This window comes from Falco cherrug, chromosome 2, assembly GCF_023634085.1.
Source record: "Falco cherrug isolate bFalChe1 chromosome 2, bFalChe1.pri, whole genome shotgun sequence".
NCBI lineage: Eukaryota > Metazoa > Chordata > Aves > Falconiformes > Falconidae > Falco > Falco cherrug.
In genome coordinates this window covers 104991362-105015696 of record NC_073698.1, presented here as the reverse complement: position 1 = coordinate 105015696, position 24335 = coordinate 104991362, and the positions used below count along the sequence as shown (strand labels likewise).

General features: G+C 37.7%; 1 protein-coding gene across 1 annotated transcript in view; it reads left to right on the top strand.

Moving 5' to 3' along the window:
• Nucleotides 1–24335, top strand: part of NCAM2 (neural cell adhesion molecule 2) — a 305227-nt gene that overhangs the window by 50325 nt on the left and 230567 nt on the right. The gene's annotated exons all lie outside the window — the stretch shown is intronic.

The window sequence follows — 24335 nt, the reverse complement described above, 5'->3', positions numbered from 1 at the left end:
AATGCATGTTTTGCAGCCTTTTCTAACCATAAATTATATATTACCTACTCTAGGTGAACCTGCTTTAGCAGGGGCTTGGACTAGATGATCTTCAGACGTGCCTTCTATCCCTGACCTTTCTGTGTGATTCTGTGTGATTTGTATTTGTTAGTCACATGTTACATGTGTACAAATCGCATTGCTTAAACTTTTGATGCAAAAGACAATACAAAATACCAGATATTACGTTCGGTTTTGGGTTTTCTTATGGAAATCATTACGGCCTTGAACGTGGAACACAGACATCATGTGGTTTGATAAAATATTTTATTATTCTCGTATTGCATCGAAGCCACTTCACTATTACACAAAATTGTTGATAGTAAATTGTTTTTTGTAATGAGTGGGAAGTCATGTCAAGTTATCCTTTATACAATTTTTTCAACAGGTGTCATGATGCAACTGTTACATTTCTCAAAAAAAAAAAAGTGTTTACTTAGTCTATACTCGGCACTCAGGACTAACATGTGGGTCAAGCATGAATTGACACCTACCACCCATCCTTTGTCTTGTGTTCTAGGAGTACAGTAATCTAATACTATCCAAGACAGGTTGTTCAATTTTGTTGTAAAATATGAGCATTGGGAGGTTACGGAGGAGAGGAAAAACATAAAACTTCTGCTGCATGTTGTATAAGGATATTAACTGCATATATCCCACTGCATATATGTCCAGTTCAATCTAAATCATTAATATCTTTTTCCATTAGGACTACATACATTTTTCTAATTCAGATTTCAAAATTTGGTAGTGGTAACTTGGTTTTGTTGTCAGTATTCCAGATGTATACATCTGACTAATCATCACCTGACATACTGTAGATCCTTTCAGGACTTTACTTCCGAGACAGGTCAGTATGATTTCTTCTGATAGCAAAATGGGCTACTTGTGCCACTTACATGCAAGTGATTTATGAAATTCTTTGCTGTTAGCACTATAAACATGTCAGTACCCTGTGTCACTGGTACAGTACATAGGAAAATAACTCCTGTGAGAAAGTTTTTTCCAAGTCTCGTGTGAAATCATCAGTTAAGAACTTCTACTTCTTGTTTAAAAATGGAAAAACTGAGTTAAAGTTGCTGAAGCTGCTGACATTCTTTGTATAATTCCTTATAAATTTGACTTTGAGATATTTTCCAGCTCTGCAGCTGTGTTTGAGGCTTCTTAACTTCTACCGTGCCAAGTATGTCTGCTAAGCCAATTCAAGGAGCTAAACCTTAAGCCAATAACATCTTGAAATAAGTTACTTACAGTAATGTTTTGATTAGTTTGCTGATCTGTCTTTCATTCTGTAACTGTCAGTTATGTGCCAGTTGTAGATACGTATTTCTGTTGTTCCTTGTTTATTGTTGGCCAATTAAAACCATTATCATGTTTTGAAAGTGTTATCAAGTGTATCATATGAATCAAGGATGCTGGCACAGACTACTTTTATGAGCAGAGATTGATACCAAATAGTTGCACCATTTTGTACTCACAACATGTGTTTATCACTGCTTTTTCTGAACAGCGTATATGAAAGACTTCATTGGTTTTGGAAAGATTCATTTACTGTCTAGTAGTCTGTCCACTGGCAGTTATTTTATACCTATTCATTTGTATTTAGTTTGGAAAAAAAAAAAAAATCTCCCCTTCCCTCCTCTCTGGGTGATGACATATTTATTCACCCATAAAGCTACTAGTGAAAATATGTGGAACCTGTGAGACTTAAGTTCTGTAACTTTTGTATATCATTGCAGTATCTGCATCATTGCTGCTTACAAGGTTTGAGGTACTTTTGAGGGGAAAAGAGCAACACTTATCATTTAGAAGCTCTTTGAGTTTTCTGAGGTATTCTGTTGCCTTTTTAACTATTATGTTTTTACATAGAGCTTATGTAGTGGACTGTTCTATCTAACAACTACTAGATTCTCCCTGCTGAGAGTGATAACAAAGGGCTGGTGAATATAGTAGTATTTATTTAAAATACCATATAACCTTTACATAAAAATTGTTACTGTCACTAGAAAGTAATCAAATGTTCTTATGGTTGGGATGGGTAGCTTAAATAATTTTTAGTAATGCTTTTATTGCAGTTTATAGTTAGTTTCATGTTAATTTGACATAAGTGCTACTTGTTTTCTGACTGAAAAAGTGTTGCTGACTGTTCTGACTTGATTTTTATTTAAAAAAGAAAAATACAAAAAAATCTACTACTTGTTTTCTAGACAGAGTGGATTTTGAAAAAGGCGCTCTCAGAATAATAACCTAAACTGTTTGAGTCAGATAAGAGTCCAGAAAGAACAAAACTCTTCTGAAACAGCAACTGAGTATCTACCCCACATAATTTAATAAAGATAGGATCATCTTGGCTAAATGGAGAACATTTAATAGCACTTGGGGACCCTCTAAAATATGAGTCATCTTTACAAGACTGCAAGAGATGATAGGGGACATGTAGGAGACACATCGCCTTCGGAAGGGCTTCCTTGAGGCGGGGTGGGATATCCTCGGTCACTTAAAATGCTGTGTTTATGCAACTAAATCCCACTGAGTGTATAGCACATGGAGGCCTGTAAGTATAGACCCTAAAGAATTGTGTAACACTTTGCAATAACTGACAGTACCTATTAGAATGGGGGTGGAAAGGGAAAAGGGGAATGTAGCACTAGACTTCTAAGAGTAACAGAAACAGCCAAATTGAATTGACCCACAATCGATATACATCTAAATAGATAATTTGATGCAGTGACAAAATGGCTTAACTAAACAGGAAGCACATAAAGTGTGTTTGTCTTAAGTTTTAAAGTAGTAGTGTCCTTGTTAGCTGAACAAATATGAAAATAATATTTATGTAACTTAATTTACGATGAATCAGTTTGCAAGAACCTATAGTAGTTTGTATTGCTTGCTGTGCATATAGTGGACTGCGGTTTGACAATTTGACCTTTTTCAAAGGCTTGCAGTAAGACGTAGGAGGGTATTCTGTACACCTAAACCATTTTGATCTCCATTCACAGAGGTGTAATCAAATTATTTCCTCATGGATTTACAATAATACAGTATCAGACTATTTTTATATGTCTAATCTTATTGAACCTTGACACTGCACAAGAGCAGCAGATGGACATAAAGAATGCATAAGCAATGGAAAAATATAGTGTTGTGTCTCATAATGCTGAAATTGGGAGGAATAAATTTCTTACATTAAGTAATATGATGCAGGCACCTACTTTTAAATTGAAGGACTTATTCCAGGTCCTGTAAACTCCTTTAACTGTGACCTTTTACTACAGCATATGCTGAGTGAGAGGGGTGACGAAACCCTTTGCGCCTTTTTTTTTTTTCCCCTCCAGTGGATTCTTTTTATAATTATTCCTTTCTTTACACTCTTAACAAATCCTAATGACTTCGTGTAACTCTTCTATGACACTGAAAGGAAAGGCAGATTTCACTCACTCCTGCCTTATTGTCCATAGTTATTCAGATCAAAACTCAGGACTGAAAAACATTATCCTCTTTATACTTTAGGAATGATCACTCATGTTAATTGGAAGATAAATGCTTTTTACTAACAGTAAGCATAATAATTTTCATTTTAGACAAATCATCCACAACTTTAGGAAAGCTTAAGCATACATAACGGTTTCAGTTCAAAAAAACTAGTCACAGCAAAATCCCTAATTTGATTCCTACTGATACTTAAAAATTATATAGAAGTATCAGAGAGGGTCCGTTTTCTGTAAAGATTAGATATGCTTTTCAAATGCATATTCATACATGCTTATGTTTATTAATAAATGACCAAAATTATAAAGTGTTTTATTTCTATAAGTATCAGGTAAAATATCTAAGTTTTGTTGATGGTTCATGAGGAAAGCCCCCAAATTCTTAGTTACTTCTCAGATTAATCCTTCACTGATATTTGACCTATAATGTGTTTCATACTAGTTAAGTTGTTCATGTGTATAAGCCACTATTTAAGAGGATTTTAAGGTTTGTGTGTGTTTGTGTGGTGTTTTGTTTTTTTTTTAATGTTGGGTCATATCAAAAGAAAATAATTTCAGAATTAACATTGAATTAACACTGGCTGAATTAGTTTTAAATACCTAATTTTACCATGAAATGTGATTTCTAATTTCTAAACTGTAAAATGTAGTATGCTTGGCCTAGAATCTATTTATCAATTGATAATTGAATGCTACAGAGAACAATTTGATTAAAGTACAGTTTTTATCTTTTTTTCTGTTCTTCCAAGAAATAGCTTCTCTCTAAGCTAAGTCTACAGGTATACTTGAAGAGACTTTTATATTTTGAACTAAATTAAATAAGTCATATTTCAAATGTATATTTACTGTCCTTCTGAGTGTGTTTGGAAGTCTGAACGATGAAAGCTATTTTAGGTTCCTGCTTTCTGCAGAGAAACTGGGAATGGGAGAGAACAGAAGGTAGATGCTCTTTTGTAATATTTTTCATCTTGGTTTTGATGTTATCTGTGGATTTTTAGATTGTTCAGAATGCTAAACATTCTGCTGATTGCTATGAGTAACCCCAAACAGAATATTTGTGATAATGGGTGACATTTAATACTCACACGGATTTTAATGTTACTTCCATATTTATGTGCATATAATGGTGTTTAATTATATGCTAACAGTACTCTATTACAGGTGAAACTCGTATCTCTTTAGAATTAGTTTTCCTAAAAAATGTCATCCATGGATCCTTGAAGTTCTTTTATGGGATTTTTCAGTGAAATGTAGAGAATGGGTGAAAATTAGCAACCAACAATAACAGAAATGTGTTTGTGTATAAATTGTACAGTAAGGTTGTGATCATCCTGAAAGCCTTTCCATATTGATGCTGGAAGCCTGGGTATGGAGGGGCAATAGATTGTTTTTCATTTATTTCTAATTAATCTTAAGAGCTTCTCCTTTTAATTGTTATACCCAGAGTATGGAAAAGCTCTACCTAGAGTAATATATTACTTATGAGTATTATTATGTGTTCTATAGTGCAATTATTCACTGTTTTGTTTTTTAACCAGATTCTCTCATTAATTCCACCTGCACACACCCCCACTTGGAGACATTAAAGAATGAACTACTTGTTGTTTACCTGCGAACATGAGAAGATTTTTAAGCTTTTATGATTATTTTTTTCTTCGAGCTTTTTTGTAAGGTTTTCAGCTAGCATTTTTGTGTTACAAACTTTGGTCTGTAAACTGTGTCTTAACTTTTTAAAGGACTTTTTTTTTTTAGCTGTATGTGCTGAGTTTAGCTCAAAACCTCTTCAAAGGTGCTTTCAAAGAAGAAAGATTTCAAAAAATAAACCTCAAAATTTCTGAAGATGAAAAGTAGTATACAATAGTATAAAATTGTTGAGTGTGGGTGGCAAATTCTTAGCAGCGGAGGAAAGGGCCTGCAGGGGTGGCTTTTGTGAGAGGTGTCCAGCTATGCCATCAAGCCACTGCCGGACACAGGTGAGCTCATCAGTCGACTTGCTGGTGTCTCTGGAAAAATATATTTAAGAAAGGACAAAACACTACACAAGCACTAAGGGGAGGAAAAAAGTGTGAGGAACAATCCTACAAACATCAAGGTCAAAGGAGGGTGTAGGTGGTGTGCTTTAGGTGCTGGAGCAGAGACTCCCCCTCAGCCCATGGTGCAGTACATACCTCCCTGTGGCAAGGACCACACCAGTACAGACATCCACACTGCAGCCCATGGAGGACCACACTCTGGAGCAGATGGATATTCCCTGAAAGAACTGCAGCTTGTGGAATACCCATGCTGAAGTGGGTTCTTCTGACAGGATCTGTGGCTCATGGAGGACCCATGCTGGAACAGGCATACTGTGAAGCAATGCTGCCTGTGGAAAGGACCCATGCTTGAGCAGGTTTGTCCTGAAGGAGGACTGAGCCTGTGGGAAGAACCCACATTGAATCAAAGGAAAATTGTGAGAAGGAAGGAGCAGCAGAGTGAAGCTGTTCTGGACTGACCACAACATATCTTGCATCAGTCTTTCACTGCTCAAGGTGGGAGAGGAGGTAGAGAAAACAGGAATGAAGGAGTGAAGTTGAGTCTAGGATAAGGGAGTAAGGGGAAAAGTGCTGTTTATAATGTTTGTCTTTTTTTCTCATCATTCAACTTTATCTTAATTAGCAATAAGTCAAATCAATTTTCCCCAAGTTCAGTCGATGTTCCTTATGACAGTAATTGATGAGTGATCTTCCTGTCTTTTTCTAACGCACAAGCTCTTACATCTTTTGTCCCCCTGTCCTGTTGGGGAAGTGAGAGTGGGTGAGTGGGTGGCTTGCAATCAGCCAAGGTCAACCCACTACACAGAAAGCAATCTTTTAAGAAAACACTTTTAAGGGCTGTGGTCTCCATTCTTGGCGATATTAAAAACTGTACTAAGTCCCTGCCAGTCTGCTCTGTGTGACCTTGATCTGAGCATGGTGCTTGGACTCTGTGGCCTCTAGTGGTGTCTTCGTGCCTCAGCCAGCCTCTGACTTCATGGTTCTGTGAAGTGCCTAGCAGTGGGAACGAGACCCATCCTTACTTTTCTAACAGGTGAATGTCTATTCCTTTTCCTTGACATGTACAAAGTTAGTATCATTATATGCTGTTTTGTGTTCATCATGAACATGAAAATGTTTGTTTCATTTTTGTGTTTTTCCTATTGGGGCAAATTTTTTGAAGCATTTGGTGCAACACAGGTAGTTCACATTTTCAAAAAAAATAATTCTAGAAATCCTTTTTCCATAATTCAGCAAAGCTGCAGAATGTTACCAAAAGTGAGGGAGGACAAACCCACTTGGCTGCAATGCTCAGTTCTTGCTGCAGTTGTGGTTTTAAGGGGGTTTGGGTTTTTTTGTTTCTTTGGGTTTGGGGTTTTTTTGGTTGGTTGGTTTTGTTTTGGTGCTTGATGGGTGGTGCTGGGGTTGCTTTGTTTTTTCCAGCATGTAGTACTGACCCCTACTGGATATAGCAGGCAGTTTTACTTGACTTTAGCGTGAAGCAGAACTATACAAATGGTCAAGGCCTATTCATTGTAAGTGGAACTTTTACTGCCTTTATTGAGGCAGATTTAAAGTACGATTAACTTTGAAAGTTAATGTACAACAACACTACTGTATTAGGTATTTAAAAACCTAGTCTTTCACCTTATCTATTTTTAATATTTTTCTGTGCATTTGCTTATATGTATAAGTTGCATCAAATGAACATTTGGCAAGGGGAAAGGTAAGAGGGAATATGGGAGTATCTATTCTGAACTTTTTCCTGTGCTCTTATTGCCAGTTGCTTCTGTAATCAAATATGTGCTCTATTCACAATGCTTAGTCATGCTTTTTGCTAATTGTTTCAGTATATGTAAGTCAAAGGGAGTATCAGTTGTATATTTATGTATTTATTAATCTATAGGTATATAAATTTATATATATAGTATGTCTATATTTAATATGTAGTTAAAAAATTCTGTGTCAACACAAGGTCCATAACTTCAAGTTACAATGCAGACAGAGACTGAGTTTTACTCCTTCCATTTCACCATAGAGAAAAGCTGATGTGGCCTTTGGGTCTACAGGAAGTATAGTCACCTTTTCGTTTCTTTTATGAGAATGTTATCTTTTCAACAAAAAACATCTTGTCAGTACTTGAACTTGCACTTTCATTGATATCTTTCAACACAGCAGTTTTTCTGGGACAGTATCTATGGTAAAACTTTTTAGTATGGTCAAGCATTTTAAGTGTTTTCATCTGGTAGGGGTCAGTACCATTTGCTACCTTTTGCAGGCTCTTGCTTTACAACAGTTTTAATCTGTCAGATCCTACATAAGATCCCTTCAAAAAACCCCAAACATTTGTAAACTAAATATGGGTTAGATACAGGGAATATATTATAGATCAGATGCTTCTATAATACTATCAGATACAGGTTTTTGACATTTAGTCTCATAAAAGGCTATGCTCTACATATTTCCTTTTAATAATTCTTCCTGCTTGCTGAATTTTTTTTTGTGTCTTTTTGCTTCTTTTCATTGCAGGCTTTAGTTCTGCTTCTAAGGTGTATATAAATGTCTTTTTTCCACTTGAAGTATTTTCATACATCCAAGTCTAGTTGACACTGGATTTCAACCTAGAGACTAAGACGCAAAGATTTTTTTCTTGACCTGAGCAGCTTTGTTCTTTTTTACAAGTTCAGCCTTGATCAGGCATGAAGAGGAAAGGATATGTTAACACAACACTGAAAAATATGTGTTTACTAGTATGGTTATAAATGATTCAGATATTAAGGAAACAAAAATAGTTTGAGAAACTGGGAAATACTGATTTGGCAAATCAGATTTCCTTTTAACTCCACATACCTCTGCTGTGTTTGTATTATGAATCCTTTCCCTTATTTACAACCTCTATGAGACTTTCAAACTTGCTTTTTGTGTCATAACTTACTGTGTTACTCTTTATGACTAATAGTTTGTTTTGTCATGAGTTATCTTGTGTAAGTACCTAAATATCATCTAACTGATCTGTTTCATACCGTCTCCAACCTTCACAAAGTTGCAACGTTACGGGGGAAAAAAAAAAAAAAAAATTAAGACCTTTGTTTTTCTGTGATGTGTGTTGAAGAGAAGCTATATGTTCAAGCTTGTTGATCTCATCAATCTACTTGGCTTGTTGTTTGTATCTTGTAGAGGAGGAAAATGGATGTGAAGTCGGTACTGTCAGAGTTGGCAGTGATTCACAGAAAGTAAATTAACCATATCACCGTCGGCTTCCTTGTAAAAAATTTGTCAAAGGTATCTCTCAGAATAGGAGTGTTACAGTATGTCTGTCACTCAGAGCTGGTAGCTGGTACCATGGTTTTTTCTGGTGTACTTGACTAAATGTACTTCCCAACTGCTACATTTAATGTTAAAAACACACTCTTCTGAATTTCTTGTTGCTATTACAGAATTCAGTTTTCACTTAGGCTCCAAAGATTAAAGTAGAATGCATCTGGAAGGCTACTAGACACACTATTACTGGATATAATACTAATACTTATTAATACTGAATTTTACAAATACTGGATTTTTAAAGTCACTCTTGTGACGATCAGGACTTAATTAGCTATGCATATTTGTAAACAAGTCTCAAAATAACTACAATGATTTATTAGTTACTAGGCATCTTTCACTTTTTTAAAATAACTTTGCATTAGTAGCATATTTCAGTTTGTTGCATAGCTGTTAGCCTGACAATGGATCTATTATGAAAAGCATTGTCAAATATTGCTTGAAAAATCTAACTGTGCTGTATTCACTGAATTTTATTTTTCGTAACAGTTGTTTTCAAAGAACTTCAAAAGGTTAGTTAAGTGTGACCTCCCTGTCTGAATCAATATTTGCTGTCATATATCAGACTACACTGTGTAATTTGTTTCACTACATCACTAAAGATCATTTCTAAATTCGTTCCTATGTGACATCATGCATTTCCTGGTTTTAATCATTGTGTCTTAAGATAGTCTTTATTTCTTAAACTTATTTGTGCTGTTGAGGTATGAGGAGTCATCCCTTTGACACAAAGTCATATTCTTACATGTCTTAGGAAGAGTTAAGTAGATCTGCTGTCTGTATTCATGTTAGCAGTTGCTTTTAATTACTGGCTGTGTCACTCAAATGCTTTTCCTTGGGGAAAAAAGTGCTAGATATAAGTTAGATAAAAATGCGTGTAACTGGTTCTGAACAAATTTTTAAGAAACAGCTGTTTAGAAGGCATGTTGTTGTGTTACAACTGCTTATTCTTATTCTGTAACAGTTTCCTATGCATTTCAGTACAAACACCTGTATCAAAATGCTACTTTATCTTCCCATACAACATGTATGTTCTGATACAACCTACTTTTTATGATTAAGCCTGTAGTTGCTACTTCAGACGCCTCTGTGCTACTGATGGCTCACCGTGGAAGTGCTGAGGATGTGGCATTGTTTGCATAGTCCTCTCTCTTTAGACCCTTGTTTCTTGTTGCTTCTGAAGACAGGGTGGTGCTGTAGGTACTCTGACTGAAAAGAGCAACTGTTTTGTTGCTCATGTGACAGCTCGTAACAGACATCAGACTGGAGCACTCCGCTTTATACCCAAGGGTGAAAATTCTTCTTTACATTCTAGTTTATTTAGCAATCAAGTGTAGCTTGATATAGGGGAAAAAGGAAAAAAAAAAAAAAGCTCAAGGCTTTTGTGTGAGCACTACACAAATAATTGCTGATTAGTACTACGAAAAAATAATTTTTGGAAATTAGCATTGTGGATTTACACAACGTTCTAGGTATGATTTTGTTATTTTTTATATCAGTGCAACATTTTCGGTTTATGTGAAACTGCAAAGCCATCTGGATAATTTTATTTGCTATTTGCTTACAGAAAACTGCAAGGTTAGGAGACACAGGTTGTGAAGAAGTATATTCTTCTCCTCTCCTGAATTTATGGTGTACTTTTTTTGCCAAGTATTAGTGTCTCCAGTGCTTTACAGAAGAGATCTATTAGAAACGTTAGATGCTTTGAGAGACAAAATCTCTAGAAGTAATTTTTACTTCAATATTTTTAGCAGTATGACTGTATTTTGTGTGCCCAGTACTTAGTGAAAGTCTTTGAAGAGTCTCACTGATTCAGCCGGTTATCAGGGTTTGTTTGGGGTTTTATTTCTTTGTGTTTCTAAATGGTGATTCCACAGTTCTTTACTGACCACCTGTAAATTAGTACTAATGAGACCTCATTTAGAGCCCTTGGCTGAAGCCCAGTCATCATGTTAGAGATACCTGATGGGATTAAGTAGTTCAAACAGATGTAGAATAGGAAAAGTCAGTAGGACAAAAAAAGTAACAGAACATATCATATAAGAAAAGCCTGAAGAGTGTGTGTGTGTCTCTGTGAATGTGCTTAAGTTAGTGACTCCATGTCATTTTATTAGCTCAGGCAGAATACTATGCCTTTGCCTTTCAGACTCCCCAATTTGGTTCACATCCAGCTCAAGGTAGTGGTGAGGCTCTCATCTACCCCAGCCCGCTCAGATAACAATTTTGTTGTTTTAGCTCAGCAAGATGAATGTTATGTTTAAATGTCTTCCCTTCTGTGAGAGGGAGGAATCGTAAAATCTGATAAAAAGTTTGCCAGATTTCAAGCATTAATTTGGTGGGAAATTGGAAGGGAGGCTCCTAATTGCCAGCCAAGTCAGATTCTAAGATAGACTTTCAGTGAAAATATTACTGGGGGATCAGGAGTGGGAAATAGATCTTGGATAGTTTATGGTTATAGTTACATGAATGAGGAAATTTTCTGTGATAATGCAGGATGGCCCTCCTATTTCTTTTGTGTAGTCCATTAACTTCTGAAAGCACTCTTGTTGACTTTTTACATGTTTATGTAAAACAGTTGACAATTTCAAAATGAATAAACTTAAATGGGAGACATTTAGTTAGGGTCATTATCATCACATCATGAGGTTTCAAAAAAGATACTGCTGTAGGAGATACGATTATAAAATAATATTACTTGTTTATTTACAAAGGATATACATCAACACAAAGAATTAAAATGCATTGTTTGTTCTTCTGTACTTGTGTACTCACTGCAGATTGCATTTACCTCTAATTCTATATTCCTGCTAGAGAAATTTATTTTACTTTTTTGTTATTTCTACTTCCATTATCACCCGATTTCATCTCTTTTTGTCTCTTCTTTCTTACAGTCTTTTCTGCCCTCTCTGTTTTGATTTCTTTAATTCTAAGATATATCTTCCAGAAAATAACTTACTCTAGACTTCATCCCATAGTTTGATTTTTATCATTGTAAAATGCAAAGGTATTGAGTCAGTCTGTGTGCACACTTCTGTAGGAAAATAATGAGAACTATTGCCGCGATGAGAGACGGGATGCTGTTTGATGCAAACAAATGTTGATTTATTGTACAGAAGCATGAGTTTATACACATTTTCAGAAGCTGTGCATTTTAAACAGGTTGGTTCTTGAAGCTAAGCATTGCATACTAGGCAATCCCTGATTGGTGGTTAACTACCATCAATTAACAGCAAGGTGTTACCTCTCCTTGGCGCCATCTGTCCCCCACTCCCTTATGCTCTCTCAGCATGTGTCTGTTCACACTCCTTGTCCTCCCAGGGTTCATGACCTACAAGCTCGAGCACATTCCCCTCAGCTGATTGCCACGCATGGTCCCGATTTCCAGCCCACTCCTGCATCTCCCCCTTCCTGTTGCACAAAAAGAACTTTTGAAACCGAAGGAGTCATTAGTTTTTGTAAACATTGTAAAAAAAAAAAAGGTATAAGTAATAGAACAAATAAAAAAGCACTAAGACAGATATAATTGTCTTTACTAAACTTCTTAACCATCCCAAAATGCCCCAGCCACTAAACAGTTTATCTAACCAATCCCAAGTATCACTCTGTTGGAGATGGGAAATTCCATCCTTCAATTGTTGGATGCTAGCATGAATCAACTCTGAATGATCTGAAAGGTTCATGCTATTCATTGATCGGGAGGATGATCCGGAGGATGATCGGAGTCCTCACTGGATGATTGTGGTAGGGATTCACGGAAGGGTCGTACGTTCTTCACCGGAATCCACCTGGGGCCTTTTTCTGTGGAAATACAAGTATAACCTCTTCCCCATGTCCCAAGAGGATATGGTCCCATAATCTTGCCTGTTTCTGGATCACGGACCAACACCGGAGGTTTAATTTGTTCCTCAAGTGAAGCATTTGCATTAAAATACCGAACTATTGGAGGATTATTATCTATTAAGGAACAATTCAAAAAATTGAAAACGTACAGAGCTTTCTTTAGTCGTTCCTCAGGGGTTGCAGTCCGCATCCCCCTTTTTGTTGTTGTAGTAAGCGTTTCAAAGTCTGATGAGAGCGTTCAGTTAAAGATTGACCTGTAGGGGAATGAGGAGTACCGGTCATGTGAGTTATGCCCCATGAGTCAAGAAAGTCTTTTGTTGCAGCTGAGATATATGCGGGACCATTGTCCGTTTTTATTTGGGAGGGTATGCCCAAGGTGGCAAAAGCATGCATCAAATGCTTGTGGACATCGTGAGCTTTCTCTCCTGTGTGACAAGAAGAAAACAGAGCACCTGAAAAGGAGTCAATAGAGGAATGGACATATTTTAGTTTACCAAACTCAGGATAATGTGTAACGCCCATTTGCCATAGTTGTAAGCTCTGTAGTCCTCTAGGATTAACCCCTCCTGCTATGGACGAAAAGGAATGTCTTTGGCAGTCAGGACATACGGTGATAATATTAGACGTTTGATGGGAGGTAATCCCAAACTGCCGTTTGAGACCTCAGCATTCTGGTGAAAGAAAGAATGGCTTAGTTTAGCCTGTGCTAGACAATCTGGTAGGACTTGTACTGGTAATGTGAGCATATCAGCTCGTTGATTCTCTTCTGTAATAAAGCCAGGTAAAGAGGTATGTGCCCTGACATGCATAACAAAATAGGGGTGAGGGTGAGAGACTAAGAGAAGGACAAGCTCTTGTAATAAGGCAAACGGTTCAGAATGTGAGACATCGCGTAGTACAGATGCTTCAGCTCATTCTAAAATCCCTGCAACATAAGCTGAATCAGTAACAAGATTAAGCGGTGTGGACCACCTTTGAAAAACTCAAAACAACTGCAGACAGTTCCACTATCTGAGGAGAACCAGGAACAGTTTCTATGTGAGTCCCATCATCCACACTGGTCATCCCACCATAAAATGACAGATTTGTGCGATTTTCCAGACCCATCTGTAAACACAGTAAAAGCTTGTAATGGCTGATCGCTCATTTTTGGCTTGGATATTAAGTGAAGGTCAATATTAAGCAGCTTATGTGAAGGTGCATGGGATATGAGTTGACCTGTATAGTCCGCCAATGCCATAACGAAGGCATCTGACTGCTGATAAAGCCATTGTAAATACATGCTTGTCGCAGGTAAACAGATACGAGCGAAGTCTACTCCTGATAGTGTTAATAAGCGTTGTCTAGCTTTAATTATCAGTAAAGCAAACATCTCATGCTGTGTTGAAATAGTTTTTGTAGGTTGATTTGATTAAAAAAACCCATTTGATAAACAACAGAGGGTCTGATTTCTGAGAATCCCATTGAAATATTAACACATGAGGCTATCGAGCGGGATTCAAAATAATCAAATGAAAAGGTAATTCAGGAGCCCACCGATGTACTTGTCTGTGAGTCTGTTGTAGCAACCTTTTCCAAAGAGTCAATGGCTTCTGGACTAAGGCTGCAGGGGGAACACGAGTCAGTATTCCCTTTAAGCAGTTCAAATAAAGGACTTAAGTCTGCATTAGAAATTCCCAACAGCAGCCAGACCCAATTAATTGTTCTGGGCAATTTCTGTACATCATGCAAGTTTATGTCTGTCTGTATCTGTAAACGCTGGGGAACTATAGTTTGAATTCTTATACGCCAACTTAAGTACTTCCATGGGGGTATTTTTTGAATTTTTTCTGGTGCAATACAGAGGCCTGCTGAATTAACAGCAGCTGCGACAAGGGCTACAGCTTCCTCCATGACCTCATGATGTTGTGCAGCCACTAGGATGTCGTCCATATAATGGTACAGTAGGGTATTAGGCATTGCAGCCCTAACAGGGTTAAGTATCTTAGCTGCATACCACTGGCAGATTGTGTGACTGTTCTTCATTCCTTGTGGCAGCACAACCCACTGGTATCTTAGCAATGGGGCTTGCATGTTGACGCTAGGGACTGAAAAGGCAAATTTAGGAACATCATCTGGGTGTAGTGGGGTATTAGAAAGACAGTCTTTGAGATCAGTAACAGTCAAATGCCAGCATCAAGGAATCATAGTGGGGGGCGGGAGTCCTGGTTGGAGGACTCCCATGTCTTCCATAGCATCATTAATTTTTCTGAGATCATGGAGCAAGCACCACTTGCCAGTTTATTTTTTAATAACAAAAACAGGTGAATTCCAGGGGCTAGTAGAGGGTACAATATGTCCTTTGGACAGTTGCTCCGAGACTAAATTTTGGAGTGCGCAAAGTTTCTCCAGAGGGAGGGGCCATTGAGCCACCCAAATGGGGGCATCGGTTTTCCAGGTTATTTTTAGGGTGTCGCACACTTCAATGGCCCCATCTAAAAATTGGTTCGGATAGACATTCCCCATTGTGAAAATACATCGCGTCCCTACAAAACCATAGGGACTGGTAATACAAAAGGTTTAACAGAAGCCACATGTCCCTCTGGTCCCCAGATTTGAATTGGTCCCAAATTTTGACGGCTGTTACGGTCCCCCCAATCCCAGCCAATGTCTGAGAGACATTAGGCAGTGGCCATTGCAGAGGCTGTTTAGTTTGAGAAATTACTGTGACGTCAGCTCTGGTATCAATAATCCCACTTAACACTATTTGCTGCTTTTCGCAGATAAGAGTACATTGACATACAGGCCGTTTCTGAGAAATAGATTGCACCCACAAAATTTGCGGATTCCCTGTAGATCCAAACCTTCCCCGCCTTTGATGAGATTGGCTGGGGACGGGGGAATTTGCCCCCGCTGGAATCAATATCAATTGTGCTATACTGCTACCTTTCAGTGTTGCACAGGGAGGAAACGGGGTCCATGCCATAATCTTAATTTCATCAGTACTGTCAGAGTCAATGACCCCTGGCAGTACAAAAAGTCCCGACAATGTTATAGAGGATCTACCTAACAATAACACTTGTGTTTTAGGGGGTAAGGGTCCTGAGAAATCTGTGGACAATAAGTGAACCGAGGGATCGAGTAACGTTACTATGTGGGAGGTTGCCAGGTCCAATCCAGCGCTGCCTGAGGTTGCTCGACGAAGACTCGAGGTGCTGTTGCTTCCCTCCGTCGGGGTTGGAATGTCGGCTGTGGCACTTGTGTCTGCGCGCGTCGCTGCCCTGTGCTCTGCGATCGGTTTCCCTGTATTGGTTGACCTTGGAAATCATACTTAGAATGACATTGATTAGCATGATGACGCCCTTTTTGGCATACAGGGCAGTACCCAGGGGCTTGGTGATTAGCCCCTTTATTCATAGCCAGACAATTCTGTTCTTAAGTGACCTGGTTTGCTACAGCCGTAACGAATTACCGTGCCTGACGGACCACGTACAGTTGCAAAAGCAGCAGCCAAAACCTCAAAATTGTGCTCCACAGTGCCGATTCTATTGCAGGCTTCTATCATTTTGATCAATGTGGGGTCTGGTTTAGGAAGAGATTTCAACAGTTTTTTGCAATCTACATTAGCATTTTCCGCAGCTAATTTCAATGACAATATTTCCCGCGCTTCCGCGTTATCCACCTGATGCTCTAAAGCAGTTTTTAGTCTGTCAATAAATTCCATGTAGGACTCACCGGGTCCTTGAGTAATAATTATAAAAGCTTTCTGCGGCTTTTGTGAGTCAGGGATTTTAAGAAGAGCCTTTTTTGCTTCCTCATGGACTGCTTTAAGAGCCTCCCGAGGGATATTCCGAGCTTGGGCTGCCGGGTCAGAGCACCAACTTGTACCAGTAAGGTGTTCTATGGTCAGTGCAGCCATAGCTGCATTGCTGTGACCCACATAGGTGAGGAGGAGTGCCTGAAGGCCCCCCCTCCAATGTGAGTCCCATAACGCGTATTGAGTTGGAGTTAATGACAGCCGTGCTAGAGACTTAAGATCATTAGGAGTCATAACATATGTATCAAAACCAGAAGATAACAGACTTGCAAAATAAGGAGAGGAAAGCCCGTGCTTGGTAACAGTGCAACGCATTTCCTTAATTACTGGAAAAGACAAAGCCTCCCACCAAGCCCCCCAACCCTGATAAAGCACGGGGGCCAATATTGTTTTAGCAATGTCCAGGTCTCCTCCTTTCAAGGCTTGACGCCTTATGCTAGCCCACACATTGCATGGGTCGGGGGGGTATAAATCTGGCTCTTTTTCAGGGTCCACCAGCCCCAGATCAAAGGGGTCTTCCTCTGGGGGGGTAACCTGTGGCAAAAACCTTCAAGGGGTCAGGTGGTTTCAGGTCCTCCGGTGGTAACAGAGGTGCCGTAGGAAAGTTTTGTGTGTGTGTCTCCCCTCTGCCCCTCCTCACTCCCCCCCCCCCCCCCCCCCGCTTTCTCTCTGTAACTTTTTTCCTGTGCTTTCAAAATCTTAAAAATGCTTCTCCACCATGGGAGCATGCGCTGTGCTTCAGCATCCCCCAATGTAGCCGCATCCCGTAATTTTACCCCCACATCCTCCCAGAGTTCTCGCATAAAAATATTAGATGTAGTTAAAGCGGGAACTTTCACCTGTACCCATCTAAGGAGTGCCTTGAGATCATGCCCAGGAATATTCTTTTCATGCTAATTAAGGAGAGCTTTCATAAGCTCATATGTCTCTTTCTGGGGAAGACACCTGATTCCACATGTTTTCCACAGCTCGCCTCTAAATTCCAGAGGGACTTTTTTTTTCAAATCCTGCTTCCTTTCAGCAGCTCATTCAACGTTCTGTGGGACTCGTGACCTGCTGCTCAGCCTGGCAGTTCATAAACCCATCACGTTGGGGTCACCAATTTGCCGTCATGAGAGATGGGATGCTGTTTGATGCAAACAAAATGTCGATTTATTTTACAGAAGCATGAGTTATATATATTTTCAGAAGCTGCACGTTTTAAACAGGTTGGTTCTTGAAGCTAAGCATTGCATGCTAGGCAATCCCTGATTGGTGGTTAATACCATCAATTAAAAGCAACGTGTTACCTCTCCTTGGTGCCATCGCTCCCCCCCCCCCCCCCCCTTATGCTCTCTCAGCATGGCTCATCATGTTAATTGTTGTGTCTGTTCACACTCCTTGTCCTCCCAGGGTTAGTGACCTACAAGCTCGAGCACATTCCCCTCAGCTAACCGATTGCCACGCATGGCCCTGATTTCCAGCCCACTCCTGCAAACTATTGCTCACTTATGTTCACTGAAAAGTGTAGATTTAGGATTTAAAGTCCTTCATTGACTACTATGTTCTATTCCAACAAGCCTGAAAGAAGTGCTTTCTTAAATTTTTTTGAGCCTTTTTTATAGATGCATTTGGCATTATACATTAATCTTTAATTATACTTCTGTATTATATTCTTAGGTGAGACGCTGCTCCTTTCTAAGTACCTAGTATCTTCATTTTAACTTGAGACCATGTCATATATCTGTGTATTGACTGACCTTGGGAGCGAGAACCAAAGTGTCTCTTCTTCTTCAATAACTTCTGAATGCAAACAGACTTCTTTGTTACAGGCTTGCCATCTGAGTCTGGTGTGAATGTGGAAGATGGGGAAGTAAAGACAGATTAATTTTTTGCTTGGTTTTGTAACTTGTGGCTGGAGAGATACAATGTAATGTATGCCTATCTGTCTTAAAGATGAGAGCATCTTCTAGGTAACTGTGGCACCTGAATATGGCAATATTATCATTATAGATTATTAAATCACCATGCAATGTACAATAAATATCTTCTGCATCTGTTTTAAGTCTGAATTTCTTAGACTTTTACTCTTCCTTTGTGTAGTTAGGAACGCCTCTGTTCTAGTGTCCACTGGAACTGTTGCATGGAATGTCCATTACTGCCGATGGCAACTCACTGCATAAACTCTCATTCATGAGAACGAGGATATATTCCTTTTCATTATTTCAACAGACATTTATGAAGCTTCTTTAAGAAATGTTTTAGCAACAATTGAGTGCTAATAACTTGGCCAAATGAGCATAGGCTTTCAGAAATTACATGTAACATGTTGACATCAAAAGTTACCTTTCTTGCTGCAAGTGTAGGGCCTCTACTTTTTTTTTTTTTCTTCTAGGAGATTGCTATTCAACTCTGCTTTAATTTATAATTGAATAGTTTTCATTTTCTAATCTTTAGACATCCACAGAGAGAATAAATTTATCTCTCTTGTATTCATCACTAACTGAACTAGTTTGTTAGTGCTCCCCCTTGGATCCAGTTAGAAGAAGGCGTAAGGGGACAGTGGGTTGCACAAAGGCTTGATCTTACTCTAACAAGGTTAAAATAAAGAACATCCCCAATTATGACAGACAGGGCAACGTTTGGTGGTCTCATGGTTTTAATTCCTCTTTAGGCAAGCCTTTCTCTATTGTTTGTACAGGCAACCTAAGAGGATTAACCATCTTATTTTCATTTCTTCTCTTTTCAAGCTGTGCTAATCACCAGAACTTCAGGAAGAATATATGACATTGGCTGACTTTTTTATGATTTTTCCCTGACATATGAGTGAGCAAAGTGTGAGTGCGAGGGTGTTGACTATGACAATGAGTACTTGAAATGGGATTAAAGAAGTGAAGGTAAAGTTTTGTAGGAATAATAATTTTCCAAAGCAATTACTTTTACATGCTGGGAAGCATTTGATTTAGAAGCTTGGTAAAGTAAAAAGTGAACACAAATTTCTCACCATCTTATGAAAATTATATAGGAAGTATATAAAAGAAGAATTACTACAAAAGATATAAAGCTTTTTTAAGTGACTGTCTTTAAGAATGGTGTTATAGAACAACATTTCTATGGAGGCTATTTTGTATAGTACTGTGGTCCCACTGAAGACTTTTGAGTAAGTAGTCATAGCTGTTAATTCAAATTAAATAATTGATAATTGTAATAATAATAATAATACCCCTTACTTTGCTCACTCCCTCTTCCCATGCTTCCGAAATGGTATGATGCTGTAAAACTCTGCTGTCATTAAGAAATATTTGCCATCAGGCAAAAGCAATATTTCATGAAAACTAGACCATGAATGACAATTATCTCCTTCCATCTACCTTATAGACAATGATTTCATATACAGCCCTTTTTATATAGGTTTTCAGAGGGAATACATTTTTCCAAATCTTTATAGATTTGTTGTGATTATACCTCTCTGTCTTTATTCATCAAAAATGCTCTAGTGAAAAATATGAGATGCCCTAATTAACATTAACATTGTTGGGTTTTTGTAGATGCACACCCACCCCCCCACCCCTCCCCAGTATTGCTGTAACAAAGAAACAAGTCAGGGTTTTAGTTTCTTTACGTTTTAAGAAAAGACCGCGTAAGACGACTGTTTTCTGAATGCTTTGAATGTTTTTTAAAAATGTGTGCAGATTTTGCAACTGATTTGAAAGGATGTATATTCATTATATATATTATATATATATTCATTATAGATAAATTATCCAGTAGATGCATGTCCAGTATTCTATAATCTTGACTGTTTTCTTAAGAAGAAAACAGTTAAAAGTTTAGTGCTAAAATCAATGTGAGCAGTATGCAGCTGTTTTTCTTGTTTCCAATCTGAAACTTAAATTATCTAAAGTTCATATAAGTGAATTACAAAAGATCAGAATGGAATTCTATGATTCCTGAAATTCTAGAGGAGACGTGCATTTGGGTGAATCTGATATATTATGGTTATGTTAGCCTAGAAGATGCTGTTATTATTTTTAGACTAGCTTTTGCAGTTTGTATTCTAGTGATAGATCCAGACGAAGACTTTCACAAATAGAAAATAGTTTCATGACAAAAAAGAATCTTGAAAATTTGAAGGTGTGTCAAGACTGGCAGAAGTTGTTTTAAAATGGGTATCGGTGGTCTAGGGAAGCCACTCGAGGCATAGCATTTTGTTTGAAGTCCAGAAAATAACACCGGAATGTTTTCATGTCTAACTCTGCAAAAGGGAGATGGGGGAAGAGAGGGGAAGGATGCTATCCATGCTCTGGTTACCAGGTCTGAAATTAAACTTCATGAGCCTGAACAAAGCACTTACTGTTCAGGGAGGAACAGTAGACAAACAAATGCAAAATTAGATCTACCCAAGCTTGAAGAGAGTTGTTAAGAAGGGAGAATGATAAATGTCCAATTAAGAAAGGAAATAGAAGAATCTGGAGAACTCAGTGGACTTAATTTTGTACTTAGCAGATCATAATGATAATTATGTCATATTCCTTAAATCTAAGCTGAGTTTAAGGAGAAAGGCTTTACTAAACAGTTTCTCTTTCATTACCACAGTTTGCATTTATGTGGAAAGGGAAGATTAGTGAGTTTTGGGGCTTTTTTACCTTTGCCAAGTTCAAAATTCCTCTCCCTAGAATCATAACTTGTCTGATTGTCAAACTTCATTAGATTTAATACAAACTTGTGACTGCCAACTGATGGAAATTAATGGGGTTTGGTTTGATGGGTGTGTTTTTTGTTTGTTGGTTGATGGCATTATTTTTGACTAAGGGGCCTTTAGCCATAAGTAAGAAATAAACCTGGTAGTCCTACAGTTGATACTGTTATAATCTCCTAATTGTTCTCAGACAGACAGCTCTTTATGGCTGTATTTAAAATCTAGTATGTGATAGTTGCTTTTAGAGTTTCATAACTTTTTTCGAAGGTTTTAGGGGATCATATTTTTTTTGGCAGAAAGGTAATGCAAGTTTGGGAAGCCTTTTTGGCATATGCTTTCTGTGTGACAGTGTAAGACAGTCTTTAAAACTTTGGAGGATGTTTAACTGTATAACCTGCATCCTCAGATTGACAATTGCGTCTTCATAAAATAAATAGATAGAATAAAAAGATTTTAGATACAGTTATCACTTAAATCCATCTGAAGAATAGAACCATCCTTTGAAATTAACACTGAAGCTGTCTGAAAAATTACTGTCTTCAGTGTAGGTATGACATGTATGCTTGCCTGAAATATTAAGGGAAACTAATACTTTCAAAGCTATCTGGGGTGTCATCTTTGTGTTTAGCTACAAAAAACCCAAGCTTAATGGTTTGTCACCTCTGCAGGTCCTTGACTAGTGAAAAGAGAAATAATTCATTTAGATGAAAAAAAAATACTTTGTCAATAACTTCTTTAGGATGATGCTAAACTTAATTAAAAAAAAACAAACAAAACACAACACTCCCCCCCAAAACAAAACAAAACAAAACCCTCCAAACCAAACAACAACAACAAAACACCAAAACAAAAACCCAACAAGGAAACCCAAACAAGCCCTCTTTTGGATGATATTAAATAGAAAAATAGAAATAAACTAAGATAGCTTTTCACTTTAGTATCTCTTTAGTTTTGTATTATCTTCTTTCAGATTACCATACTGATCTCATGTCTAAATTAATGTAAGAGCAAATGGCCTGCATACAATTGGAAAACTGCACAGAAGTGCAGGCAGTGTTGAATGCAATAACCAATAGCATATGATTACTCTTCTCAAATGCTTTTAGGTCTAGATTGAAAAAAATGTTGTATGGATGCCTGTGACTCCCTGCAGGTGAGGTCTTGAGAGAAGGGGAATGGTTAGACATAATTTTCTACTTCAGACTAAAATGCCCACTCCAGTTATTGGATAATTAAATTTTAACACCATGATTGCAAAAGATGTCCATTTCTATGAGCATGCAATTTTACCTGTGCCTGTAGCATTATTTTTCTCCTGAAATTAATGTTATGAATAAAAGCTAGCAACTTTAGTTTTTTAAAAAAAACATTATGATTGTTGCTTATTAATCAGCACATAATATTTCCTCTACTTTTATGTTTTCTGGATTATCTTGCTTTTGGTGGATGTGTTGATTCTTTCAAACAAAAATTGTGTAAAGCCCTAATAATAGATCCTCTCATTCAGTTAAGTATAAATGTGAGCAAAACCCTAGGACTATTGCCACTATTTACCAGCATGTAGTATGGTTAGCTAGACAGACTTTGATATAACTTCGGTCTGCCACAGTGCAGGTAGCAGTATGTCATATCCATTCATTTGTAGGCTGGGTTCTGCTGTTTTATTTGGAGAAAACATGTTTATTAAAATTGCTGACTACTATAGTAACTTATTCTGTGGATGCAGCACATTATCTATATGTCTAAACATTTGTAACCTGCCAATAAATGGTCCTCTAGGCAGTTCATGATCTTCTGTTGGCCACCAGAGCAAACTATTATGCCATAAGAAGAAACCGTATGGGTATTAATTATTTGGTGTTTCTATGCACTTGCATAATTTCATGCTGTATTTTGTTCTCACTTTTTCCCATGTACGTTCAATAACTTTAAAAAAAGAAGACTTTACATATAGCCATGTTTTAATATTAGTAAATGATACTGAAATAAAATACTGATTATTTTAAACTGATTCAGTTCAGTGTTTGGAAGTTAGAGATTATTGTGAAGGAAATTATTTTTGCTAATACGTTTAATAAATACCAGTAACTGTAATCTTTAGAACACTGTAGAAAAGGGCTACCTGGAAAGTACAAAACAGTCCAGAAGGAAGTTATACTGTAGGAATTTGGCTCATGTATCCACTTGCACTTATATATACCATGTGCTTGTTACATGAATCAAAAGAGGATGAAAATGTGCTGGAAATTTCAGTGGCCTGACAGAGTATAATGACTTAATTTTATCCCTGTATCCTCCAGGAGGCAGTTTACGGCATCGTTAAAGCCAACTCATGGTAACTATTGATTAATGTTAATTGTTACAACAGCAATCACAAAACCATTCTACTTAGGCTGTTGAATTTCAGTTCAACTCTTGAATTAATTATCCAAAACTCAAAATTTGACAGTCCACATATGGTCTTGAATATCCTTAGGACAAATACAGGAATATCTGTCCCCAGTGCTCTGTTGTCTGTTCCACAGAGATTGTTTAATTACTGTGTCCACTCCTCCTTTCTTCAATTAAACTGACCTTGCAAATATATTTGGAGTTTAATTCCAAATGTACCTAGCTGCCATCATGGAAAGGTAAGGAAGTTCAAGTCCATGTCTATGAGCTTGCAATTTCACGTTTTCTTCCATGCATATGCTTTTTCTAGCAATCTCTTTAGATTAATTATTTTTAAGTCAAACATACTTGGATCACATTGTCATCTTTTCTTAACATCTGTAGTTAGTTATGTACAATTCTGCAGTGGTACTCTCATACTTCATTAGAACTGTAGTGTTCTGAAGAGATAGTTACATGTTCCAAAAGCAAGTGCTGTGAAGTGAGCAAAAGTGTACAGAACATGGTTTAATCAGTATCTCTCTTTTAACAAGATTCATTGAATTCATATTGCTTACATTTGACTGCAGAACCACCTTTAGTCAACATTCAACAAGTTGTGCAGAAGACAGTTGCCATGATTCATGCCTTAAGAGTAGTAAGTCCTTATAGTTACTGTTCTGCTACTAGAACTTTCTGGCCTGTGAAATCTGTGGCTTGCAGAATGGCACTTGGGTGTCTGGAACCTGATGTGCAAGCCGTGGCTCTGTAGGTATCTGGTCACCTCTTTC